Source organism: Thalassophryne amazonica, chromosome 19 (genome assembly GCF_902500255.1).
Source record: "Thalassophryne amazonica chromosome 19, fThaAma1.1, whole genome shotgun sequence".
NCBI classification, from domain to species: domain Eukaryota; kingdom Metazoa; phylum Chordata; class Actinopteri; order Batrachoidiformes; family Batrachoididae; genus Thalassophryne; species Thalassophryne amazonica.
Window position 1 is genome coordinate 62,479,466 of NC_047121.1, and position 27,449 is coordinate 62,506,914.

A 27,449-nucleotide genomic window follows, 5' to 3' on the forward strand; every position below is an offset into this window, starting at 1 on the left:
CCTCATAAACACACATAAAAAATGTAATCTGTGCTCAGTGGTCTTCTGACGAAAGACATTATTGGAAAATAAAAACTGAAATACAACACCATTTCTAACAAGCCAAGTTCCAAGAGTGCAGATTAAGTCTCATAGATGATATCACCATATGATTCGGTGCCTTTTAAACTGTTTTATTCTTGACTAACGTACAATCTTCCACCTTCTTTAATCCATAATGTCTCCAAACATCTAAAAGGTCATGTCATTACCTAACAGCTAACGTTAGCTTATCTCGCTTAGCATAGCTAACAATATAGTCGGTTCTGTTCTATTTGGGAAACTAACGTTAATACACACTTTTGTTTACATTGGTTTTTATTTGTATTTGTTAATGCTGTTATTTTAGGGTTAAACTACGCTATTTAGTGGAGCAGATAACTGTAACAATTGTTCATTTCTGGAAAGAAGCACCAAAGTTGGCACAAATACTCCTTAGACATTACTCTTTTGAAAAAACTGAGTAGCCACTTGAATTTTCAGTAGGCGGCCAGGTAGGGGTCAATTGAAGAATTACACAGGGGTCAAAATTTAAAAATGCTCCAATCATATTGAAAGCTCTACCACATTATTTGTCTGATCACAACGATACCAAAAAGGTATAGTTTGAACTATCTATGACTGAATGTTATGGAGTTATGGGGTAAAAACAACAAGAATGGTATGTGTTTTAGGGCCACATTGAATTTTTTTTTGTTTTTAGACTTCGAGAATAAAGTCGTAATATTATGAGAATAAAGTCGTAATTTTAAGACTTCGAAAATAAAGTCAGAATTTTATGAGAATAAAGTCATAATTTTATGAGAATAAAGTTGTAATATTAAGAGAATAAAGTCATAATATAATATTTCGACTTTTTTCGTGTAATATTACAACTTTTTTCTCGTAATATTATGACTTTTTTCCTCGTAATATTACGACTTTATTCTCGAAGTTCAAAACAAAAAAAAAAGAAATTCAATGTGGCTCTAAAACGCCGTCATAAAAAAACAAACAAATTGGTATTTTAATATGTCGTAGCATAAACATGGCAGTTCCCATAAAGATTTAGCATGCCAAGATGTGATGAAGCAAGAGATATATAAATAATTAAATTAACAAATAGAATTAAACAGTCGCTGCCATTAATCTAATAAGAAATATGAAGAAACAAAAAAACTTAGAAAATAATTTTATAAATCTAATGTTTTTACTCTGGCTTGATCTCTTCTTTGCTTCTAGGATTAGCATATAAACTCCAATGGGAAGAAACATTTACAATTGTATGGTTAGAAAGCATTTTTGACCATTAATCTTTCTTTCAAAAAATAAATGTTAGCTAGCTAAAAGTTAGCAAAACTTAATTTGTGGAAGCTAACTTGTCCGCTGATTGTTTTAAAGTTAGCTGGATAGCTAATCTGCTAATGCTCAGTGTGCCGCTCTCGTTGGAGCGACAACACGCAGAATGTGTCAATTTGTCCCAAATAGATCTCTTTCACTGCTGCTTCTTCTACTGACTTTAACACCAACTGTAAATGGTAATCAAAACATTCCAATCGTATCTTTCTGAACTCTTCCGCATCAAATTTCATCATGTCAATGTTTACAATGTGCCTGAGCGATAACAGTTGAAGTTGCTCATAATCTTTAAGTTTCTTAAATATTTATTATGGCCACTCTTAAAACTTCAGTTATCTTTATAATTTTATTACTGGTAAATTTTAGAATTAATTTATATAAGATATACTCATTATCTCACAGAAATATTTCAGAATTATCTGGGAACTACTTTTTCGCAGGAATTTATCAAGCACGTTGGGCGCGGGTTCGTACTAACGCAGAATATCCAGAAACTGGATAGTTGTTCGGCCAAAACGAGAGCGTCCACTTTTAGCTTGCCATAAGCTAAGCTAGTGGCGTGCGTGAGGGTATGGAAAAAGTTAGCTTCATTAATTAGCAGTTAGCTGATTCGCTGAACTGTTTAGCAGATATGCACAGACAGCTTAGTGGATTTCAAGCACAAAATAATTTAATGAATATTTAATTTCAGCAGGACTTTAATTCGTGGGCTTTGACCACAAAATGCTCATGATACCATTTTACCAAACATAGTTATCTGCTCAGCTACAGCAGCTGAAAAGCTGCCAGTAGTCCTCACATTTCCTTCATTTATCCTTTGGGAAGATAAACATACGTCATGATAAATGATGGCTGAGAAATTTAGAAACAAACCAACTGAAAGAATTTTTTTTTTTTAAATTGCGCTGCTTTCATTTAGCTTCATGAATTATGACTTTGGATTCCCAAATATCTCAACGTGAACCACTTGGTCACGTAAGGTGCCTGTTTACTGTTTCTGTGCACGTTACTGCAGTAATTACTCTAAATCGTGCGCCTGCTGTGACCTGCGGTGTCTAATCCGTGTTGTTTATCAGGTGTGGTTTCTTTAGCATCCGTGACTGAAGGTGTTCAAGTTGTTGGCGATGGTCTTTACTGATGTATCGCTGATTCACATTGTGTGTGACAAGTCGCCGCTTAGACTGGTGACTCACTCTTTCCACTTTCGTGAAATTAACATTTTTCCCCAAGACATGACTTGCCACATGTCGATCCCTCAGGTGTTTCTCTGTCAGTAAAGAAGGATGCGTTCAAACATGGTCAAGCGGCAGGCTTGGATTGTGCAGGGCGTGCAGTCAGTGGCTGCAGGGAGCCAAAATGTTTCATGTCTTAATCATTGTAATTTAGTAAGTAAACAATGAACCTGCGTAGTGATTTTCTGCGTCATGGGTTTCTCCACTTCAAAAAAAAGGCTTTTTCACTTATTTCGTGAACATATAACATATGGTTTAAATTGGGGGAGGTGGTGAATCCTGCAGTGAATTGTTACCCTAAGGGTGAATATATATATATATATGTGTGTGTGTGTGTGTGTGTGTGTGTGTGTGTGTGTGTGTGTGTGTGTGTGTGTGTGTGTGTGTGTGTGTGTGTGTGTGTGTGTGTGTGTGTGTGTGTGTGTGTAACCAAATACCTTCGTGGGGAGAAACTAAACCTTTGTTGCTTCTGGGAACCCAGTGATCCATTTCAGGTTCATAACTCATTAAACCAGGAAACAAATTTAATTGTTGAAGTGAGAAAAAACATTTTTAATGTTCCTCTCTGTTGAAGTTTCCAAATATCCACTTATAATAATCAAAGTTTGACATGAACTGATTTAAAGCAGACTGTTAGATCCATAGGTCAAATCTGGGAAGTGAAGTGGAAAGTGAAGCGTGCTTTTCCACTCTATAGCTCATCCAGAAAGTATTCACAGCGCTTCACTTTTTCCACATTTTGTTTTACAGCCTTATTCCAAAATGGAGTAAATTCATTTGTTCCCTCAAAATTCTACTCACAACACCCCATAATGACAACATGAAAAAAACTTTGAAATATTTGCAAATTGATTAAAAATAAACAACTAAGAAATCACATGTACTTAAGTCTTCACACCCTTTGCTCAGTGCTTTGTTGATGCACCTTCATGAATATGATGCTACAAGCTTGGGGCACCTATCTATGGGCAGTTTTGCCCATTGCTCTTTGCAGCACTTCTCAACCTCCATCAGGTTGGATGGGGAGCGTCAGTGCACAGCCATTTTCAGATGTCTCCAGAGACGTTCAATCAGATTCAGGTCAGATTCACATTCAGGGTGAAAGTGAGGCATTACTATAAAGTGCTTTGAGCGTTTGATGCAGATGGAAAAGCGCTATATAAATGCAGTCCATTTGCCATCTGGGCTCTGGCTGGGTCACTCAAGGACATTCACAGAGTTGTCCTGAAGTCACTCCTTTGATATCTTGGCTGTGTGCTTAGGGTCATTGTCCTGCTGAAAGATGAACCGTCGCCCCAGTCTGAGGTCAAGAGCACTCAGGAGCAGATTTTCATCCAGGATGTCTCTGTACATTGCTGCATTCATCTTTCCCTCCTAACTAGTCTCCCAGTTCCTGCTACTGAAAAACATCCCCACAGCATGATGCTGCCACCACGTTTCAATGTAGGAATGGCGTCTGTTTTCCTCCAAACACCTGGCACCTGGCATTCACACCAAAGAGTTCAATCTTTGTCTCATCAGACCAGAGAATTTAGTTTCTCATGGTCTGAGAGTCCTTCAGGTACCTTTTTGCAAACTCCAGGCGGGCTGCCATGTGCCTAAGGTGTGGCTTCCATCTGGCCTCTCTACCATACAGGCTTGATTGGTGGACTGTTGCAGAGATGGTTGTCCTTCTGGAAGGTTCTCCTGTCTCCATATAGGAATGCTGGAGCACAGAGTGACCATTGGGTTCTTGATCACCTCCCTGACCAAGGGCCTTCTACCCTGATCGTGCAGTTTAGACAGGTGGCTAGCTCTAGGATGTGTCCTGGTGGATCCGATCTTCTTCCAGTTACAGATGTCTGTGCTCATTGGGACCTTCAAAGCAGCAGAAATGTTTCTGTATCCTTCCCCAGATATGTGCCTTGAGACAATCCTGTCTTGGAGGTTGTTGTTTGTTTATAAATTTGCAAAAATGTCAAAAAAAAACTTTTTCCACATTCTCATTATGGGGTAGTGTGTGTAGAATTTTGAGAAAAACAAATAGATTTCATCCATTTTTGAATAAGGCTGTAACATAACAAAATGTGGAAAAAGTGAAGAGCTGTAAATAATTTCTGGATGAATCGTAACCAAATGCCTTCACGGGGAGTAACTAAACTTTTGTTGTTTCTGGGAACTCAGTGATCCATTTCAGGTCCATAACTCATTAAACCAGAAAACAAATTTAATTGTTGATGTGAGAAAATGTAGTTTTAATGTTCCTCTCTGTTGAAGTCTCCAAATATCCATTTATAATAATTAAAATTAGACGTAGATTGATTTAAAGCAAACTATTAGATCTATAGGTCAAATCTGGGACCTTTACTGCTTGCACCCACCAGCTCCATCGTCTTTAGATACATTGAGCTGCATGTGGTTGAGTTGACACCACTCCACAAACCTGTCCACCACACTCCTGTACTCAGCCTCCTGGTCTCCACTGATGTAGCCCACAAGGGCAGAGTCATCCAAAAACTTTTACAGGTGGCAGGAATGTGACCAGAATCTGAAGCCTGAGCTGTAGAGTGTGAACATGAAGCGAGAGAGGACTGTCCCCTGTGGTGCCCCCCTGCTGCTCTTGATGGTGTCAGATGTAATATTCCAAAGCCTCACATACTGTGAGCGGCCTGTGAGGTATCTGATAATCCAGGCCACCAGTGGAGTCTCCACCTTCATGTCTTGTAGCTTACTGCTGAGCAAGTCAGGCCGGATGGTGCTGAATGCACTAGAGAAGTCAAAGAACATGACTCTCAGGGTGCTGCCTGCCTCCTCCAGGTGAGAGTGCAGCATGAAGATGATGGCATCCTCCACTCCCCTGTTGGGCTGGTATGCATACTGCAGGAGGTCCAGCAATGGTTCCCACGACTGTGCGGAGGTGCCTCAGGACAAGCCTCTCAAGTGACTTCATAACATGTGATGTTATGTTGCAGATAAGAGAATTATGGGTAAAGCAGCTCTTACACCTGGATGAACTTGTTGTAGATCAGCATGCATCTGAAAAGGTCTGATAAACTTGTGCCACTTTAGAACAGGTTCAATATTTGTAGGAGCTCAATTGAACTCCAGGATGACTCACCCCAGTGCACATTCAATGCACATGAGCATCCAGTTTCCATGCCAAGCACAGAAAAAATTATCCCAAGACATCAAGAGTAGAAGATATCCAGCCTGACTTGCTCAACAATAAGCTACAAGACATGAAGGTGGAAGCCCACAGATACATCAAATTGCACTGAACCTGCCCCAGGCTGTCCTGAGCCGAGCACAGGTGGAAGACAGTGTTTTCCACACAAAAAAAAAAGACTTTTGTGACTTCTTCCGAGTGGGGTGCCTGCTGGGAAGGACTCTGTGTTGAATGCAGCCAAGTGAGAGCTACTTTTGGAAATTAGTGGTGGTGTGCTGAGCTGTAAACCTCACCCATTACAGCGCCAAAGTCAACCATGTGTAAAAGCAGGGTAATCAAACTAAAATAAAAATCATGATGCAGTCATTTCTAAATGCCCGTCTTTGAACGTTCTCCAAGGTATTGATGTCCTTGTGCAAATATGGTGACCATACCTGAATACAATACTCAAGGTGAGGTCTATATATTTTATACAAAAGCAAAAATCAGTCCTTATCAATGTGAGAGAATTTCCTTTTAATTTTCCTCAAAATTTTGTTTGCTTCAGCTGCCAATTGACCTATATGTTTAGAAAATCGTGATTCATCCATAACAGTTATCCTCAGGACAGTTTCTTCGACTGTACTCAACAAATCCCTTCCTCCCATTACATAATTAAACCTACGGTTCTTTCTGCCAACATTAAGAAGTTTACATTTTTTCTTATTAGTATCAGGCAGCCATTCCTAAGACAACTAAAACAACACATTTATGTCCTTTTGTAACAAGTTGTGCTCCACTATGGACAGCATAGGGTGATATACTTATGTGTCATCAGCAAATATCTTGCATGATGAACTGTTAACAGATGGAAGATTATTAATAAACAGTACAAAGAGAACAGGCCCGAGTACTGAACCTTGGGGCACACCACTAGCTATAGTGACCCATTCTGTAATGGATTTTATTGACAGTCACATACTGTTTCTGATTACTTAGAAAATTTTTCAATCCATTAGAATGATTTAGGCAAGCAGACATGCAACAGTCCCCAAACTTTGGTCAAGATGCAGCAGTCCAAAAAGGGAAAACTGTGTTTAAGTAAGTAAATCTGGCACCCTGTGATCCACCTACATCCTCTATTGTCTCATGGGAAATTCTGTAATCCCTTTGGTGTTCTGGGTCTACCTCGAGATCTCCTCCCAGCTTGGCCTGGAAAATCTCCTAAAGGAGAATCTAGTAGGACATGCAACTTCGATGAGCTGACTTCACTTGAGTTACAAAGCGGAAACTAACCTGCAGCAGCAGAATTTATGCATTGAGTTCCATTAAATGACTAAATCCCAACAACATCATGCTCACCACCGCATTTGAGGTCACTGTTGCCTGATAAGATCAGGCCTTTTATCTGCAGCCAGTGCAAAAACGGAGCAGACAAATTGGACTGCTGAACTCCGAGGAACTCTCCACCCGCTGGTGTGCGTGTGTGTAAGCACAGCGGAGTGGGGAATACAAACATTTCTTATCTTTGGGCTCTTTCCGCTGTCGTGTTGGCTCACTTTAGCGGGTACTCATCAGTGCTTTGGCACTGCACTCGCTCTCTGTTCTCCATCACAATCCTGTCAGATCCACCTCCCATGCTGTGAGGTCATATTTCCGCCCATGGAAGCGTGCGCAGTCACACCTGCCCAATACCTGAGAAAATATGTACTTCCCAGGAAACCAGAGCAGTTTTTGCCAGATCAAAGCCTTTAAGGTTTTTTCCACTGGAATAACAGATTGACCAGTGAGGCATCGTTACCATCTTATCACTTCCTGCTGGATCGTCTTTCACCAAAACTAGTAAATGTCATAAATTACACATCACTGACGCACGAGAGGTCAAGAACAGCTTACATTCCAGTTTTACGGCGCTGCCTGTTGAACCACTATCCAGATGTTGTGTCTCATTAGTATCACAGATCCATATAGCTCATTTATTTTTAACGCTGCCCCCCTATGTTTTGTTTTCCAGCGTAAGTCATCACCGTTTTCAGGTGGTTCTGTGCTCCTTTTTGTTTCTCCAGGTGGATTTCATCCCTGCCACACACTCTTTTCCTTCCTTCACCTTTGTTCTGCAGCAACACAATCTGCACAACGTGCTAACAAGACATAAAACAAGGCTTTAAGAGGGGTCATATTGTGCATTAGTTAAAAAAATCAGTCTTGTGCAGTAAAAATGATTAGGGTTTTTGTGTTAAACCCCCTTTGCTCAGGGGGAGGGGGAGAAACAGGAAGACAGAGGACGGGAAGGAGAGGAACAGTAGTATCCAGTAAACCAGCAGAAAGCAGTATTTCCGGTGTTTATATTTGTATATTTATATTTGCAAATTGTTTTTTACTTTCACTTTTAATATTCTGTGTGCTTTTTACCCTGTGTGCTACAATGCTGCTGGAACCTCAGTTTCCCTGACGGAGTCTGAGCAAGGGATTCATAAAGTTCTGTCTAATCTGATCTCTAATCCAATCTTTAATTCTAAAAGTCTGTGAGAGTTCATGTCGAAATTTAGCTGCATCAAGCGGAATTCAGATCTGCAACAGTTCGTTTGAGACTCCTGTGACATATGAAACAAAAGTCCACATCTGAACCCCTGCTTGTTCCCACAGTGTGTGTGTGAGAGAGAGAGAGACGCACCCTCAATGAAGGTAGAGGGCGCACAGTCAGCAGAAACTCATTTCAGTTCTAAAACATAAAAGACCTCAGTGTGTGTTCTGTATATGTGCATACGCGGCTCTATGGTAAGGTTTGAGAGGGCTGCAACCCCCTCACTCAAAGAATTTCAGTCATCTCATCACATTTTCTCACATTCTGATCTGATCCAATAGTATGTGCAGTTTCCACAGCACCTATACCAAAAGTAAAATAGACCGTGTCGGCCCTACGTTTGGTCCTACTCCAAACACAGTCAAATAAACTCTATTATAGACAGAACGAGCAAACTCTATTATAGCATAAAGATGAACAATTTAACACAGGCTCCAGCCCCCGGTGATTGATTCTAGTAAGAGGGAATAGAAAATGAATGAATGAATTTATTTAACACTATGATAAAGTTGATTTAACACTACAAGAGAACTTATTTAACTCTATATGGGATTGGGACCAAATGTACAGCCTGTTTTTCTCTGCAAAATTTACTCTGTACTATATTTTGATGCACCACATGGACTCAAGTGAACACATGCACAACAATCACATAACAAAAAATATATATATTGATTTTTTTTTATATTATTATTATTTGTGAATCTGTTTTGGTTTGCTGGGATGACTAAAAATATTTTTTTTTTTCCTTGTTAAAGAACTTTCTCCAGGAACCAGATCCTGATGCAACCGGAAAAGAGGAGCATGACAAACTAACGTCCAGAAAGAATGGAGAATAGCGCCACCTTTAGGATGGCTTTTTTTTAATTGTCAAAACACTAAATAAATTTGCATTACTGTCCTGTTGGATAGACAATTTTTATGATTTTTAAAACTATTTCTTTTGCTAGTTTTATCTGATATGCATCATATATTTGGGTTAACAACATGCATGTAGGTGCTTAAAATGTATTAATTTACTGCACCTTCTATCACCAAAGCACTAAATACTCATGACCCCATGGGTGCAATTTAGTGGGGGATAGGGGGGACATGTCCCCCCACCTTTTCAACCAGGTGGGACAGAATATGGTATGCCCCCCCACCTTGTGAGATATATGTGTGTACTTGAAACATGCTATGTCAGTCTTATGTGCAAACCATGTCAGAATAGTATCTTTGTTTCTGCAAGTTTGTATTTTTAGCAGCATTGACTTCAATCAATCAATCAATTTTATTTATATAGCGCCAAATCACAACAACAGTTGCCCCAAGGCGCTTTATATTATAAGGCAAAAGCCATACAATAATTACAGAAAAACCCCAATGCTCATAACGACCCCCTGTGAGCAAGCACTTGGTGACAGTGGGAAGGAAAAACTCCTTTTTAACAGGAAGAAACCTCCAGCAGAACCAGGCTCAGGGAGGAGCAGTCTTCTGCTGGAACTGGTTGGGACTGAGGGGAGAGAATCAGGAAAAAGACATGCTGTGGAAGACAGCAGAGATCAATCACTAATGATTAAATGCAGAGTGGTGCATACAGAGCAAAAAGAGAAAGAAACACTCAGTGCATCATGGGAACCCCCCAGCAGTCTAAGTCTATAGCAGCATAACTAAGGGATGTTGTTTACACCTGTTTCTTGTTTGTCACATTCGGAATTTTCTGGGACTGCATTTGCCCAGATTTGAAACCAAAAATAGTTGCCTCTAGTGTCTACACATAAGTATCAATGGACCATATGCTAATTTACTAAATTCTGAAAGTTAGAAAAGGAAATCAGAAAAGCTATCTGGTACCTCAGAAAGCCCATCTGCAATTATTGCTTGATCTCCAAAATCAGTCTATGCAAGTGAAATTATGTTCAGTATGAGTGTTGTCATTAGTGCCACTTCGAAAATTAAATTCATGAGAAGTAATTTATCCTAAACTTATGATCTGTTGTTTTTTCAAACTTATGCAAAAACAAATCTTGAGAAAAAATACAGTATGCAATAGTTAATAATTATTAAGAGCCTGTTCTTTCATATTTATGAATACATTTTACCACATTGCAGTTGTTTTTTTAATGAAAACTCAACATATCATTCCTTTTGAGTTCTACACATGTGGTGATACCTTATTTACACCAGGATGTTAATAAAATCAATACTGGCTATTCTCAGAATAAAGTACTTATATCCACAGTTTCAAATTGCATAAGTCAAATGGTGTCCACTTTATGGTCTTCTCAAAACATTAAAATTACATGTTCTGGATGCTCAGAATGCATCTGAGCTTATCTGGAAACCGTTGGCTTCTGGGGGCCTAAAGCGGCCCCCAGACCCCCGGCCTATGGGCTTCGGCACTGCGGGCCTCGCACTTTATCCCCCCCAATTTCTAGCTCTAAATTGCGCCCTTGCATGACCCACCAACACTAGAACTCTCTGGGTCCACCCGTGTATTTTTGTCTGCAAATGTTTATCCATTCTTTCGCCACCTGGTGACCTGCAGTGTGTTAGCTTGTTGAAAAGGGTTAGAGTATGACCCTTTTTAAAGCAAATAGTCAAATACTTCTTTGGCTGGGCTCAAGTCTGTTGGCAGGACTACAGGCCGCTCATATGACATAACAGCGGTCTGGGCTGGAAAAGAGACAGAAGGGGGCGGGGTCAAAGGGTAATCACTTGGTCATCAACTTTAGCCAACATCTGCTGGCTTGGTGACGTTTTGTGTGTGTGTGTGTGTGTGAGAGAGAGAAAGTTTCATATCAGTCTGGGGAAAAGTGTGCAGTGCAGCCGGTCTGCTCTGTGTGAGCCTGATCCTGTCAGATCTCAGACGTTAAGCAGAGTCGGTCCTGATTAGTACTTGGACTGAAAACCTCTTCGGAAGACCAGGGGCTGCATGTGCTTCACCGGGTAAAACTGGAGCGGTGGCAGGAAGGGCATCCAGTGTAAAACGTGCCAAATCCCAGTGCGGATCTGTATTGGCTCAGCTGTGGTGATCATGAACAAACGGGGGCAGCTGAAGCACAAAGACAACTGGGAAATAAATGGGTCGGGATAAACTGAGAGTCCAAAAATGAACAAATTAAAGATGAATCATTCATAAAACATGGAGATATTCAGTAAAACGCTGGCTAATTAAATTCAAGTTGTGCACTCGTGTCCGGAGGGTCATCAGATCACGATAAATCTGGGTTGATATATTCCTGATACCTTTGATCAAAGCCCTTATTAATGCACCACTAACTCCACATAAATGTACTGTACAGCACTCTGCTAATGTTTTTGTGATGTTCCATGTGTAAATAAATGTTTAAACTTACGAAAAGCTGATTAATGATATAAATATATAAATTAATACACACCAGCAGAATGTGTGACCACATCATGAAAAAATATACTTTGTTTTTATTGTGTAGTTAATGTCTTTATCCTTTTTTATCTTGTATTTTTTCATCTTTACTTTTTGTTGTACTTTTAATCTTATTGTTTATTACAAAACATTTTTTTCTTTCATTTTAAAAAATGGTATCTTTAGTTTTTGTTACACAGTATGTTTTACTTTTAATTTTTTAATAGAAAAGTGAATGTTTGTTTTTATATTCATTGCACAACTTTTAATCTTTATTTATTTTCACTTATACAGTTTTCTTTTTATTGTGAATGTTTGAATTAGATAACTTAATAATAAAATATATTTTTATCATTGGCACCTCTTTTTTCCATGTAGCTCAAGGTTGTTTATTTATTTGCTTTTTTATGAAGTACATGACCTGATGACTGTGTGTTTTAATTTTAATGAGCAGAAAATATCTTTTTGAATATTTAAATGTTCATATCTAGTAAAATAAAGTCATTTTTTTTTTTCCTGTTTCATTGAACAGTTTCAGCAAAATTCAAAGATGCCACAAACCTTTACACAGTAAGTCCAAGCAGAATACATCTGGGGGAAGCATTTTACGAGAAAAAAGTCCATATTTTAGGAATAAATGAGCATTATTATTATTACGGTTATTCCAAATAGTTTGTCTTCATTTCTTCAAAAGTCATGCACTTTTATATTCATTGCCACAGTCTGCGGTCATTACTCAAGGATTCCCCTAGTGGACAGACTGATAATGGCATGTTTTAAAAGCACCACTTAAACCACTAGATAAACTGTTGTGTTATTTTTTTTATATATATAAACCTGGTATAAACATGTGAGTTTAGGTAAAAGAATATTATTGAACTACTTTTTAAATCCACCCACAGCGGGTTTGTATTTCCAGTCTTAAGTGAACTGTTTACTCGTTTGGATCCTCTTCTAATACATGTATTTTTTGTCATATGACATTTAAAAAGTAAAAATGGGAATATTTAAAGCGCACTTGAAGTTGTATTTGACCGGAAAGGACCGTTTGGCTCCTGTGCGTGTATGAAATATTTGTCCGATGATGGAAATCCAGCTCGGAATGCGTTTTTTCCTCCTCCGTGTGTGCGTCTCGGATATTTCTCTGACTGGCTGTGAGGTAAGAAAACAAGGCCGTCCCCCCGTCCCCCCCCTTTTTTCCCCCTCCGAAGACCCGATTGGCGCAGACGGGATCTGAGGAATGTCCTTAAATGATTTAAATAGCGCTCCTGTCCACAGCGTCGGCAGAATAAATCCGAGCGCCGGAACAAAACCGGAGAATTCGCGCGTAATTACACAGATCTCTGAATGAGATTCTTCAGCAACTAAAGGAAGAGAAACCGGGACAAATAATCGGACAAAGAAGACTTTTTCCGCCTTCTAATATATTTCCACCAGTTTTGATTATTAAAAGGTTGGTTAAAAACACATTTTTGTGCGCTTTCACTGTGTTGGCGAGAATGGAGATGTGTTCTAACTGTGCGTAACGCTGTTTGGGTATGAACAGGGAGCTCACGAGAGATTTGGAGATGATGCTGTGCGGCATCTTTCTGCTGTTGATGCTTGGAGTAGTGAAGGCGCCAGATTGCAGGTAAGAAGGGGAAATGTACCTAATCCTCTTTTTACGCATAAAATGTTTAAACTGGGTTGTAGTGATTTTGTAAACCACAGATCTTGCTGTTTAAATGTCGCTTTCTTGATGACTTTATGCACTTGGGTTGCTCCTGGTTTTACGCATTTGGATAGATGGATCAGAGACGTGAAGGCTGCTTTTTCTCTTTACGCACAGAGAGCCGGGATGACAACAGCGTGTATGACTTATTTGATCTCGCCCGAGTGAACAAGAGACACGGAGTGAGCCTGGTGAGAGGTGCAGACCCCTACAGCCCCGCGTACAAAATCCTAAACGCAGACCTGATCCCCCACGTCCCAGACAGCTCCTTCCGGGACCTCATCGACTCCATCCAGGCTTGAGAGGGGTTTCCTCCTTCTGGTCAACCTGAAGCAGTTCAAGGAAAACCAGAGGCAGCATTTTAACTATCGAGAAAGCCGACGGATCCGGCTCGGTTTTCGAGATCATTTCCAACGGCAAGGCGAACACCTTGGATGTCGTCACTCCACCATGAACCAGCAGCAGCTGGTGTCCATCGAGGAGCAGATTTGGCCACTGGGCACTGGAAGCACATCACCCTGTTCATTCAGGATGACAGAGCGAAACTTTTTGGGGCTGCGAGGAGATTAACGAGTCCGGAAATGGATGTGCCGATCCATAAGATCCTGTCCCAGGATGTGGTCGGAATTGCGCGCCTCCGGATGGAAAGAAGGAGCCGTGAAAGACAGATCATGGTACGTTCGATGCTGTTTTAATGCAAATAAACTGTCTGGTGATGGACACGAGTTTAAACTGGTGTTGGTTTAAAATAAGTCTAAGTGCAAAACTATGTTTTTTTTTTTTTTTTCTCCAGGTGAGTGCTCCAAAATGGCGCTTTGTCTTTGGGACAACTTTGGACACCATCCTGAGAAATAAGGGTTGCCAGAGGGGAGGTGAGTCTTGGTGTGCGTTCTATATATAATATGAAGTGACTTTCAAAATTATACACTGAAATGGATAAACCATGAATACTCATTTTGGACCCAGTAAACTTGAAATTACGTATAAATTAAAACACAGCAAGCATTTAAAAAAGGAAGGATGGATGTCTGAGATTTTATCTTTTTTTTTTCTTGGTTTAAAAAGGAATATTTGTAGTTGTGTCCATTTTTTAGTGTGCAGTACATGACTTTCAGGAATTGATCTTTGAAATATTTCTAAAGTATTCAGATTCTGTGTATTTTGTATCAGCAACTGATAATATTTCAAAGTAATCAACCCAAATGTCCAGGGATCAGATCTTGACACTGATTTGATCATGGTCCAAATGCTATATCAAAAAAAAAAAAACAACAACAAAATTCAGAACCAATCGGTCATTACAGGCAAAATAATAACAAAAGTTAGTTTCTGGTCATTTTTAGCTGACAAAGTGTAAATCAGCCAAATCTGTAAATTTGACAGTGAATGTATTTTTTATTTTTTATTTTATTTTTTTTCTTTGTCCTGCTGTGCAGGGTCTAACTGACATGTTGACCCTGGAGAACCAGTGAATGGCTCCAGTCCGGCCATCAGGACCGATTACACTGGCCACAAAGCCAAAGGTAAGAATCTTTCCCCCTTCCTCCCCCCAAACCAGCCCCAGATCCCTGTGGCTGTTCTGCTCTCGGCCATGAATTTAAAGACGTGAACTAATTGACCTCTCCTCTCTTTCTAATGTGTGCAGATCTGCAGACTGTCTGCGGTCTCTCTTGCGAGGACATCATGAGCATGTTCAAGGAGCTCAAAGGACTCGGCGTGATGTAAAGCAGGTTTCAAATGAACTCCGTAAAAGTGGTTAAGCCCCCCTGACGACGCAGGGACCTGCTATTTGTCATCCTTTTCTGTTCTGTCCGCCCCTCTGCTTCCATTTACAGCATTCCCTGTGCGTAGCCACTTGTCGCTGTAATGGCAATCAAGGGCCAAGTCCTTAATGAGACCCATGTGAACACACAAATACGTTTGGCTGTCAGCTTTGCTTTGCTATAGTCAAGCAACGTCTTAATCACGGTGTCGGGCGGTGATTCATTTGTATTGGAACTTTGGCAATGTGAATGTTTTCTGTCTTCCGTCCTGAGTAACCCCCCCACCCCATTTTCTCTGCCTTTTTCCCCTCCAGTCAGAGGACAACAAATTCCTACAAAGCCATATTAAGATCCACAGCGGCGGCTGCATCCACAACGGCGTTATGCGCAAAGACAAAGACGAATGGACGGTGGACAGCTGCACCGAGTGCACCTGCCAGGTAGGTGTCATCCCACCTGTCGGAATGCAGGAAGCATTGTTCCAAATCCTAGCTGTAATGAAGTGATACAAGTGTTGACGTTAACGCCTTGCGCTGCAATCAGTCAGCCATCAACACTTCTTTGAGGCAATCAAAGGAGCATGTGGCGTTTTCCATGCAGCAGCATGCTGTGTGAAGTGACGGATCATTAGCTGGGTGATCACGGGTGAAGTTTATATTTTCCGTCAACACAGCAGGAATGTCCTGTCTTTGATAAAGATCACTCCATTGTGAGAAATGGCAATTAGGCTTGGAACAGCACCACAAAAGCCCCTTTTTTCCAACACTCAAAAAACTGATGCATTGGATGAACTCAATTCAGTTTTGTGCAGGATTTCCATCTAATAAATATATGTAGCTCCAACTCAAATAAAACACATCCATGCAAGATAATGTAATTTAATTTATTTGGGATTAAATATATTTATTAGATGGAAATCCTGCACATAATTGAGTTGAGTTCATCCAATGACCCATTTGTAACTGACTCATTGGATTGGATCCATTTAATAATAATGTAGTCCCAACTCTAATAAAACACATCCATACAAGATAATGTAATTTCATTTAGTGGGACTACATATATTTATTAGATGGAAATCCTGCACATAATTGAATTAAGTTCATTCAATGAGCCTTTTGTAACTGACTCATTGGATTGAATTCCATCTAATAAATATATGTTTTCCCAACTCAGATAAAGCATATCATGCAAGATAATGTAATTTCATTTATTTGGGGCTACATATATTTATTAGATGGAAATGCCTGACACATAACTGAACTGAGTTAATCCAGTGAGCCATTTGTAACTGACTCATTGGTATTGGATTCCATCTAATAAATATATGTTTTCCCAACTCTAATAAAACACATCCATACAAGATAATGTAATTTAATTTAGTTGGGACTACATATATTTATTAGATGGAAATCCTGCACATAATTGAGATGAGTTCATCCAATGAGCCATTTGTAATGACTCATTGGACTGGATTCCATTTAATAAATAAATGTAGTCCCAACTCTAATAAAACACATCCATACAAGATAATGTAATTTAATTTAGTTGGGGTTACATATATTTATCAGATGGAAATCCTGCACATAATTGAATTCAGTTCATCCAATGAGCCATTTTTGAATGTACAGCCAGTTAGCGAAATTGTTCTTTCTGGACTAATTCAACTGTTCTTCGTTGCAGAATTCCGCAACAGTGTGCCGCAAGATATCCTGCCCGGTCATCCCCTGCACTAACGCCACTGTGCCTGATGGCGAGTGCTGCCCTCGATGCGGAACACGTAAGCACCATTTGATTTTCCTTCCATCTTTTCAATGACAACGTGGTGTACCCCTTTGACACTTGTCTCCTTGCCTTACAGCAAGCGACTATGCAGAGGATGGTTGGTCCCCATGGTCTGAATGGACCACTGCTCGGTGACCTGTGGTCGGGGCATCCAGCAACGTGGACGCTCTTGCGACCGCCATCAACAGCATCTGTGAGGGGACTTCAGTCCAGACCCGTGACTGCTATCTTGAGGAATGTGACAAACGCTGTGAGTCATTTGCCATTTCTCATGTATCCATTGTGATAATAAATTATTTCCACTGTGTAAAAATGAATTAACTGCATATGTGTTGCTTACAGTCAAACAAGATGGTGCCTGGAGTCACTGGTCTCCGTGGTCTTCCTGCTCTGTGACCTGTGGTGAGGGCAACATCACTCGAATTCGCCTCTGTAACTCCCCAACACCCCAGATGGGTGGGAGGGACTGCCAGGGAGAAGGACGTCAAACCGAAATCTGCCGAAAGTCACCCTGTCCCAGTAAGTTGGATTTAGAGGGATATGTTTCCTTTTCAAATTGAGCTCCAAGAAACATCTTGATTATAAATGTCCAAAAAATAAAACTGCACATTTTCTCTTTAAAAATTTAGTCAATGGAGGTTGGGGACCCTGGTCGCCATGGGACACTTGCACTGTTACCTGTGGTGGAGGAGTCCAAACCCGGAAACGTCTCTGCACTGACCCCATTCCAAAATATGGAGGAAAAGATTGTGTTGGTGATTCCACAATGTCTCAAATTTGCAACAAACAAGAATGTCTGTTGGTAAGTGGCAGAGATTTATTAAATACCAATATTTCAGCAAAATTAACAATCGATTTAAACAGTTTAAAACTGTTTCCCCACACAGACGGATGTTTGTCCAACCCATGCTTTCCTGGTGCAAAGTGCATCAGCTTCCGTGATGGTTCCTTTAAGTGTGGCAGATGTCCACTTGGCTACACTGGGAATGGTATCACATGCAAAGACATTGATGAGTGTAAAGAAGTTCCTGACGCTTGTTATACACATAATGATGTCCATCGCTGTGAGAACACAAAACCAGGTTACAACTGTCTGCCTTGCCCACCTCGGTATTCTGGTTCTCAGCCCTTTGGAAGAGGAGTTGAGCAGGCAACAGCCAAAAAACAGGTTTGAGTTTTTACATCTTTGCTGCTCACACAGGACAAGATAGTTGCTTGCGTTGTGTAAATCACCTGTGGTTTTCTTTAGGTTTGCAAACCTCGTAACCCCTGCCAAGATGGTAGCCACGATTGCAATAAAAATGCCAACTGCATCTACTTGGGCATCTTCTCCGATTCCATGTTCCGGTTGTGAGTGCAAACCAGGATATGCAGGGAATGGTCACATCTGTGGAGAGGACAGCGATTTGGATGGATGGCCCAACACTGACCTGCTTTGTGTGGAGAACGCCACCTATCATTGCAAGAAGGTAGCCAGACTCAACATGTACAAAGAACAAAAGGTCGTTATTATCCATTGCCGCTGTGTTATTATGACAATGGACTCCTTAACCCCTCCTTCACTCCCTTACAGGATAACTGCCCAAACCTTCCCAACTCTGGTCAAGAAGATCACGACAAAGATGGCCTGGGTGATGAATGTGACAATGATGATGACAACGATGGAATCCCCGATGATAGGGTGAGCCATCATAAATGCTTTTTATAGACCACATTCATGGTTTTTTTGAGACAAATCATAGCAATTAGATGTTCTTCCTCTGGGCAACAGGAATGTTGAACCTCCGTGTTTGTGTGCTTTCACTAGAGAGTCCAACTGGAAAGCCAGAAATATATAAATAGTACAATAGAAATTGGACAAAGCCAAGTTTGAGAACAGGGTTGCTTGTTACCCATAATTTATAATGTGGAGTGGAAAGTTGAGCAAAAAATAATGCAGTGGTAGGCATACCAGCTCACTTGCAGTGGAAAATTGCAAACCTCAATTCCAAAGAAGTTGTGATATTAAGCCAAATCCAAGTAAGGCAGAAATCACTGCTTTGCAATTTTTTTTAACTTACGACTCACTAAACACCAGAAAAAAATTGGGGAAAGGGTATTTTTTACACCTGGAGTATGATGAAATGCTTGAAGAATATTTAAACACATCATGCTTGGCTATCAAAGGAGTGTCTGACAAAGGACTTGAAGAGAAAAAAAGAGAGAAAATGGGCCATAGCTCAACCATGCTTTGTCAAAAGAAAAAAAACATTAGCAGCATTCCTCAAGAGGGGAATTCTTCTGATTTGAGGTCCCCACCAAATAAAATGTGGTGTTGGTGTTTTGTTTTTGAATTTAGGACAACTGCCCAAAACTATACAACCCTGCCCAGTATGACGCAGACAGAGATGATGTTGGTGATCGCTGTGACAACTGTGTGTTCGAGGCTAACACAGATCAAACCGACACAGACAACAATGGAGAAGGTGACGCCTGTGCCGTTGACATTGACGGAGATGGTAAGTTCCCTGGAACTTTGGCTGGATTCCCTGGAATTCCGCATGCAAGCTTCAGTCAAGTTTGCGAAGGTTTTTTAGGCTAAGGAAAAGCATTTTTTTTAACAGGTATTCTGAACGAGAATGATAATTGCCCATATGTTTACAACGTGGAACAAAAAGACACTGATAGGGACGGGGTGGGAGACCATTGTGACAACTGCCCCCTTGAGCACAACCCTGATCAGGTAAAGTCACTAAATTATCATCTTTTTGCTACAAGCCAAAGATTGATCTATCGTGCAACTTAGCAGAACCCTTCAGTCAGAACTTGCACCTGTATTTGTGTTTAATGAAGCAAAGGAATGTGACTACTTCCACTTCTGTAATCATGTAGCTTTGAAACGACTATGAATGCATAGGTGTAGTTTTACTAAAGTGCATAGACACTGGACACTGTCTTCAGGGACATTGCTTGCATACCTGAAGACAAGGGGCTACATTTAAACGTTCTCCTGAGTAGCACGTCTCATATTGAGGGTGGTGAAAAACAGTGTTTGAAGTGAGGACAAGCGTTCTACAGTATACTCGTAGTAGTCAGCCTTTGGGAAAACTCATTATACTGGAATTTTCTTCTCTGACAGATCGACTCTGACTCAGATCGTGTGGGAGACAAGTGTGACAACAACCAGGACATTGACGAGGATGGTCACCAGAACAACATGGACAACTGCCCCTATATCCCCAACGCCAACCAGGCAGATCATGACAAAGACGGAAAGGGTGATGCTTGCGACCACGATGATGACAATGATGGCATTCCTGATGACAAAGACAACTGCAGACTGGCCTATAACCCAGATCAACTAGATTCGGATGGTGAGTCAGTAACACTGCAACATTGATGCATTTAGCCTGCTGTAGATCAGAGATAGTCTTGTCACACCATTTATACCATGTAGTTCAAATCTTTCATTGGAATTTGATGTCTAAACAATTATTTTCCTTCTTAGTTGATGGTCGTGGTGATATATGCAAGGACGACTTCGACCAAGACAAGGTTTTGGACATTTATGATGTGTGTCCTGAGAACTTTGCCATAAGTGAAACTGACTTCCGCAGATTCCAGATGGTTCCTTTGGATCCCAAGGGTACTTCTCAGATTGATCCCACTGGGTGGTGCGCCATCAAGGCAAGGAGCTGGTTCAGGACTGTTAACTGCGATCCTGGCATTGCTGTCGGTACGTATCACACAGGGACTCACTACATGTGCATAGATGGAAAGTAGTCGCAAAATAATTCTGAATTCTTATCACTGTCACTCCAGGCTATGATGAGTTCAGTGCTGTAGATTTCAGTGGGACGTCTTCATCAACACAGACAGGGATGACGACCTATGCTGGATTCGTGTTTGGTACCAGTCCAGTTCTCGCTTCTCCACAGTAATGTGAACAGATCACACAGACCTATGGTCCCATACACCCACAAGAGCCCAAGGCTACTCTGGCCTGTCCATCAAAGTGGTCAACTCACTACTGGGCCTGGAGGAACACCTGAGGAATGCCCTGTGGCACACTGGGGACACTGCAGGACAGGTGATTTTAGGAATCACAGATTCAAAGAGACATAAAAACATGCCTTTGAACACTTTCTCATTATTTAAACTTGGAAATTCCTCTAATCCAGGTGCGCACTCTGTGGCATGACCCCAAGAATATTGGCTGGAAGGACTTACTGCCTACAGATGGAATCTGACCCACAGACCCAAGACTGGGCTCATTCGGTGAGTTCAAAATTATCTGTGCAGTATAATCCTCACAGTTCCATCTTTGAAACGTGTCAAATTTATACGAACAAAATGATCTTTCTCATTTAGGGTGAAATGTATGAAGGCAAACGAATTATGGCAGATTCTGGCAATATCTACGACAAGACGTAGCGGGAGGACGACTCGGCTTGTACGTCTTCTCTCAGGAGATGGTTTATTCTCAGACCTCAAATACGGAATGCAGAGGTAAAACATTTATGAAGCGCATGACTAAAAGTGAACCCGCAATGACTTAAAACTCTTGATTTTAATACATTTTTCTGTGGTTTATCTTTTCCAGGACACATAATGGACCGCACTGATTCCCAGAAGAAATATCATTTTCTTTATGAATATATAGTACAAGATTTGGAGCGCTATCTAATTTTCCTTTGAGAAATGCACATTGGAGGAACGGCGAGCTGGTGTGAGGTAATCTGACCTCAGGACTTTAAGCCAAATGAAAGTTCAATGACGATTCTGCACCAAACTCAAATTGTGAGCACAACATGCTCAGAAGAAACGACCTGCTCTCGCTTGGAGGAGGGCCGCACTACTTGCTTTGCACAGCTGAACTGTGTCGGTATTCCTTTAATGAGGGTTCAAGGGAAGCGCGCTTTTTCACCCCCCTTTCTTTTTTGAGCAATAATATGCATCTGCTGTGGACTCAGAGAGGAATATCAGTATGAAGACAGCAGTAAGAGAACTTTTTAGAATGGGGAACTAATGCCCCTTGAAGGAACTATTGAGGGACCATGGACAGTATGGATGGACTGTTATGATCAAAGAGTGACTGAGTGTTTTTTGGTGCATGTGTGTCATTTCAAAAGAATACTTATGAAGACAAACTGACTGTTTTTTCTCTGTTTTCGATCACCCGTCACCTGAGAGCCTATATATTCTCATGTTAGCCAAAAGGTAGGGCTGGTCCAAGACATTAATCCTAGTCTTCTCAGGAATACAAAAACGCAAAGGCTGTGATTACATCAGCTTTTTATTCATCTTCGAGAGACAAAATACAAGCACCAGCTGTCCTTACATCTTCACGGTTTCTCTGGTTAGTCTTCTGCACAATAGACAATCAGAAGCCCACCACTGTCAGGCTTTGAAAAGGGCTTCATATCATAAACTTGTAGTTCATAAACAGGTGAGCAGATTTTCACCAAACCTGGTAGGAATATTCCTGAAGTGAGTGTCTCCAGATGATTAACATTTGGAGTAGATCAACAAGTCTTCAAGACACACACCTTTACATGGACTTCGGTGAGTCTTCAAAGCTCACTGCAGGTGCCATTGTTCCAAAATGATGCTTGCTGATATTTTTTTGAGATGAACATGTTTTGAGAAGTCCAGTCAGGTTTCATACTGCAGCCAGTTCCAATCTGAGCCTGAGTTAATTCTGTTTTTGAGCATGTAAACGGTTAAAGCAGGATGAGATGGTTGAATATCCCAAATCAAGTCAGGTGTAGTGATGCAGAGTAACCAATGCCAAAAATGAAAGGGAACAAAATTCAGGACACACAGGGCCCTAAAACACTGCTCTGGAAAAGTAACTATAAGCCTTTATTACAGTTTTTAATATTAGCAATCTTTAATAAATGTGTCAAGGCATGGAAATCTTAGAGAAATAGATTTTCGATCTCTTTAAGGCCCAAATAATAGTGTGATAAAATAGATAACTTATCCCTAAATCCCATTCTGCTTCTGCACAGTAGGCATGGCTGTTGTGAGTGTGTGTGTGTGTGCTTTTTGGATGAGGGAAAATCAAAGGAAACCTTTTGTGTACAAATATTACCTCATGAATTATTTTTGTATCTAGGCCAGCAATACACAAGAATCACTCTTCTTAGCAACAGAGTAAAAACTGGTCGGCTTCTTTGTAAGCAAGTATTTAGTGCCATTTATTACTGTATAAGATATTTTGTAGCAGAAGAAGCCCCCCAACAGGAACGTAAAGGACTGAAGAGCTGCTGTGCTTGATGTATTTCTTGTGGATTTTTGATAAATTATTCTAGTTGTTTTATGTTGAGGTTATGTCATTTGTGTAGATATATGCTATTTAAATAATTTATCTAGAAGCGTAGCCTCATATGGAAGCGTTTCTGTCTGTATAAACTTATTTGCACACTGACATGAGGATGTCTGTTGTTCAGATTTTTGTATGTCTTTTTTTTATTATTAGTGAAGCTTTTCTATAAACATTTGTCCCATAGTTTCGACCCAAAGTTGCTGTTTATACTCCTACCTGTTTTTTGTAATGACAAGTGTACAATAAACACTTCTGGAAAATGAATAAAGTCTTTCAACTTTTTTTAAGTAAGTAAAAATGAATGTTTGAATGGCTTGGCTGAAAAGCTTCGGCGTGAACGAGTGGTGCCAGGTCAACTTGCCAAGCTTTTATTTCAACTCAGATGACTAACTGCCTTGTTTGTTTTCACATCAGAAGGTATTTGGTCTTTGATAAAAGAGTCTGAAAGCTAGTGGTAGCAAATATTCAAGGTGCGCAGGGAATGTGAATGAAGCGTTAACTCCCATGAAAACCCACGCCAACATGGCTGGTACATTAGAAGACGATGCTCTTTCATTTGCGGTGATCAAACCGTGGGCAGCGGAAGGTGAAAGAATGAGCTGAAGATAGCCCTATGCCTGGGTGGTCTTAAACTACTTTAATTTGAGAAAACAATGTTTAAATTCAATTCATGGTGACTGACAATACAAGACTTGATTCTTTGCAGTTTACACCGTTGGGATCTTCCAAGAGCATTGAGAAGACACTCATTTTCCTGACCAGAAACAGTTCAGATTGATGTCATGGGGTAACAGGTAATTTTGAAGAAGATCCAGCTGATTTCTTTTGATGTAACCCAGGATAAGTGTTGGGTTATCACTTTGGGTCAGAAGTAAAGAAAAACCATATTGAATTCAATTCAGTTCCATTTATTTATACAGTTCCAAATCACAGCATAAGTCACCCCAAGGTGCTACACAAGGATAAACTGTGCACCCGCTGAGCATTCACATTGGCAACGGTGGTAAGGAAGAACTCCCTCGAGTTTTTTTTAAATGGGAAGAAACCTCAAGCAGACCAGACAGAAAGGTGACCATCTTCTTAACAAAATAAATATGACAGAGCAGGACAACAAATTGTCAAACATGCAAAAACAGATTATTCAGCCAAGCAGCAATGCAACCCATATGCGGTGAAAACATCTGCTTGCACCAGGTATGAAGAAAGCCAAGGTCCATTCATCTGCAAGGAATGAAAGGAAATTGTGTTCATGGCTGACCTCCCACAGGGTCCAATCCATAAGCTTGCCGAAGAAGGTAGGCAAGACCGTGAAGGGAAAATGCATGGGAAAGTTAGGAAAAGGTGTCATCTTTCAAAAGGACAATGTCCTTCCTCACTAGTCATTACATAGTTGAACTCATTGAACATCCATCAACCTCTATTGGTTTGTCATCATACTTCCATCTGCTCCCAAACATGAAGAAATAATCAGCTATAAAGCATCTTCCAGATGGCGATGATGTCAACTCTGTCATTGAAGACTTTGTTGAAACGTAAGATGAAATGTTTTACATAGCAGAGATCCAGATACTACTGGACCACTGGTAGAAGTGTGTGGACACCTCGGGGACTTGGGTGAAAAATAACTAGTTGAAAAAAAAAAAACAGATTCAAAAAGAGCATCATATTTAGGCTCAAAACTTTTCATCCAGACAAGCGTATCTTGGATGCTCTTTCATCTTTCACAGAGGTCAAATTAAATGAGTCATACTGTGTCGCACAAATGGAATCCATTAAGTAAGTGTAGTGGAAGGAGAATTCTTGGGAGTCAACAGCAGGAAAAAGGAGTATGAAGAATAACCCATTTAAACAGCCTATTCATGCAGATGTGATTACACATTACACAAGCATCACACGCCGTGTGAGTAGTAGACGCAAGGAATTTTATGCACAAGGGTAATAAATTCAGCCACTTTATGGGAGGGAGCTGAAGTTATGTCTGTTTTACTTTTGCCAGGAAGAAAACGCAATAAAAATGTTTTCAATCAAAGATCTGATTAGACGCAGCATCCACAGACTAAGACTGTTCTGGAAGCAAAGTTTAGTCAAGTTTAGATCTACCACACGACCAGAAAGCGTTATAATCTAAAGCACCAGTAAAGGTCATAAAAGTAAAGACAGCCTTAAACACGCCAGCGGTCTTTTTACATCAGACTGCATTCTTAAAGTACACTGAACTCACTTTGTTCATTCTTCTAAATAAGAAGCACAGTGAAAACATACAGCACTGATGCTATTTATAATGCCCTCAAGATGTTGGTTATATATTTCATTTAAATTACAACAAATGCATGCAATAATTAGAAAAAATGGTTCAGCTCTCAATATGACAAGGTTTCCATCAACCCTGATCCTGTTTATGAATCTGTGCTGCAGGGCTCAGAATTTGGTTTTGACCTTGGAGCCTCACCTGGAGAGCATGTTTTCAGTCCAGAGGAATGTGAGATCATTCCCAGGTCAGAATGAGGGGGCGAGGCGCAGAGTGAGGTCCAAAGGTGTCCATGCCAGAAGAGACGAAAAGCAGAACCTCTGGGATAAAGTCTACGCAGGTGGAGACAAAAGCCATGACAAACCCAAAGCATATCCCTCAAAGCTGCTCATGTGCCGGCATTTCCTCCAAAAGGAGAACATTGTTGACATTTTTCTCTGTTTGGTTGATTATAAGTGAACATTCTTTAGGCCCCATCTGTGGATCAGTAAACTTTTGATGTGTATCAAACTTTCCCCTTCATCGCCTTTGTTAACATTCTTGCTTTACAACATCATAAAGATTTGATAGCTTCGCCTGTGGGTTGTCAGTTGGATCATCCAAGTCTCACAACCACACAGCAAGACAGGCAGCACCAGTTCCCTAAGGATTTGAACCTTAGGATTTGAAGATATCGGCATTGCCAGCCACCTGTCCAGTAGACCTCATAACTTCATAAACTCTTCTCAGGCGCCTCTTGATCTCAAACTGCCAAAGACCCAGAGACATGCATGTCACTGCCCAGATAAGTGATAATTTACTCTTCACATATTTCACAGTGTCCCAATTAGTGCAGCAGATAACAGAATATTTGCAGAGGAATCCTTCAAATCCGGTTACAAGCACAATAATTTGTCCCTTTTGGTACATATTTTAGAAAATTGACGTTAGCCATCTGAATTTTCAATAGAGGGCCAAGTAGGGGTCAAAATAAAAAAAATGTTCCAATCATATTGAAAGCTATACCACTTTATGTGTCTGATCACAAAGATTTCTAAAAGGTATAGTTTGGGCTATCTGTGAGTGAATGTTATGGAGTTATGGGGTAAAAACAGCAAGAATGGCGACAAAGTTCAGTTTCAGTTTGTACAGGGGTCAGAAGTTAAAGTTGCTCCAATTATTGTGAAACATGATGCAATTTATTGGTTGAGTTAATAGGGTTAGTTTGCACCATGTGTCATGCTTATTTGCATGTCACGGGGTAACATATGTAAAATGTCACAGAATCCAATGGATGTTTGACCTTTAACTTGTACACCAAGCATTCAACACAGTCAAACTATTCCATTTATTAATCCTATTAGTTCAACCAATAATTTGCACCACATTTAACCAAAATTGCCGCAACTTTAAGTTTTGACCCCTGTACAAACTGAGACTGACCTTTTGTCACCATTCTTTGCTGTTTTTACCCCATAACTCCATAACATTCACTCACAGATAGCCCAAACTATACCTTTTAGAAATCTTTGTGATCAGACACATAAAGTGGTATAGCTTTCAATATGATTGGAACATTTTTTTTTATTTTGACCCCTGTGCGATTCTTCAAATGGCCCCTACTTGGCCCCCAATTGAAAATTCAAAAAGCTAATGTTATTCTTCTAAAATATGTACCAAAAGGTATGCACAGTCAAATCTTGGTGCTTGTAACCAGATGTGAACGATTCTTACAGTAATCTGCTGTACAAAATCTAATACAGTGAAATATACATTTGTTCAGGTTTGATGTTTATGAAATTGCTGTTTTATAATAAATTTGTCTAAAAACATGCTACACTGTATATTGTTGTTAGACACAAATCAGATTTTGTGTCTAAGATTTTTTGCACTTGGAGCTGGAATCCTGTTTATGTTATTAAGGAAAATTCTAAATTGGTCCCACAGGATCCAGTTACTCAAAAAC

General features: G+C 40.3%; 1 pseudogene; it reads left to right on the forward strand.

The window, feature by feature from the left end:
- The first annotated feature begins 13,445 nt into the window (after nt 1–13,445).
- The window catches only part of LOC117531940, a 29,313-nt pseudogene continuing 15,309 nt past the window's right edge, over nt 13,446–27,449 (forward strand).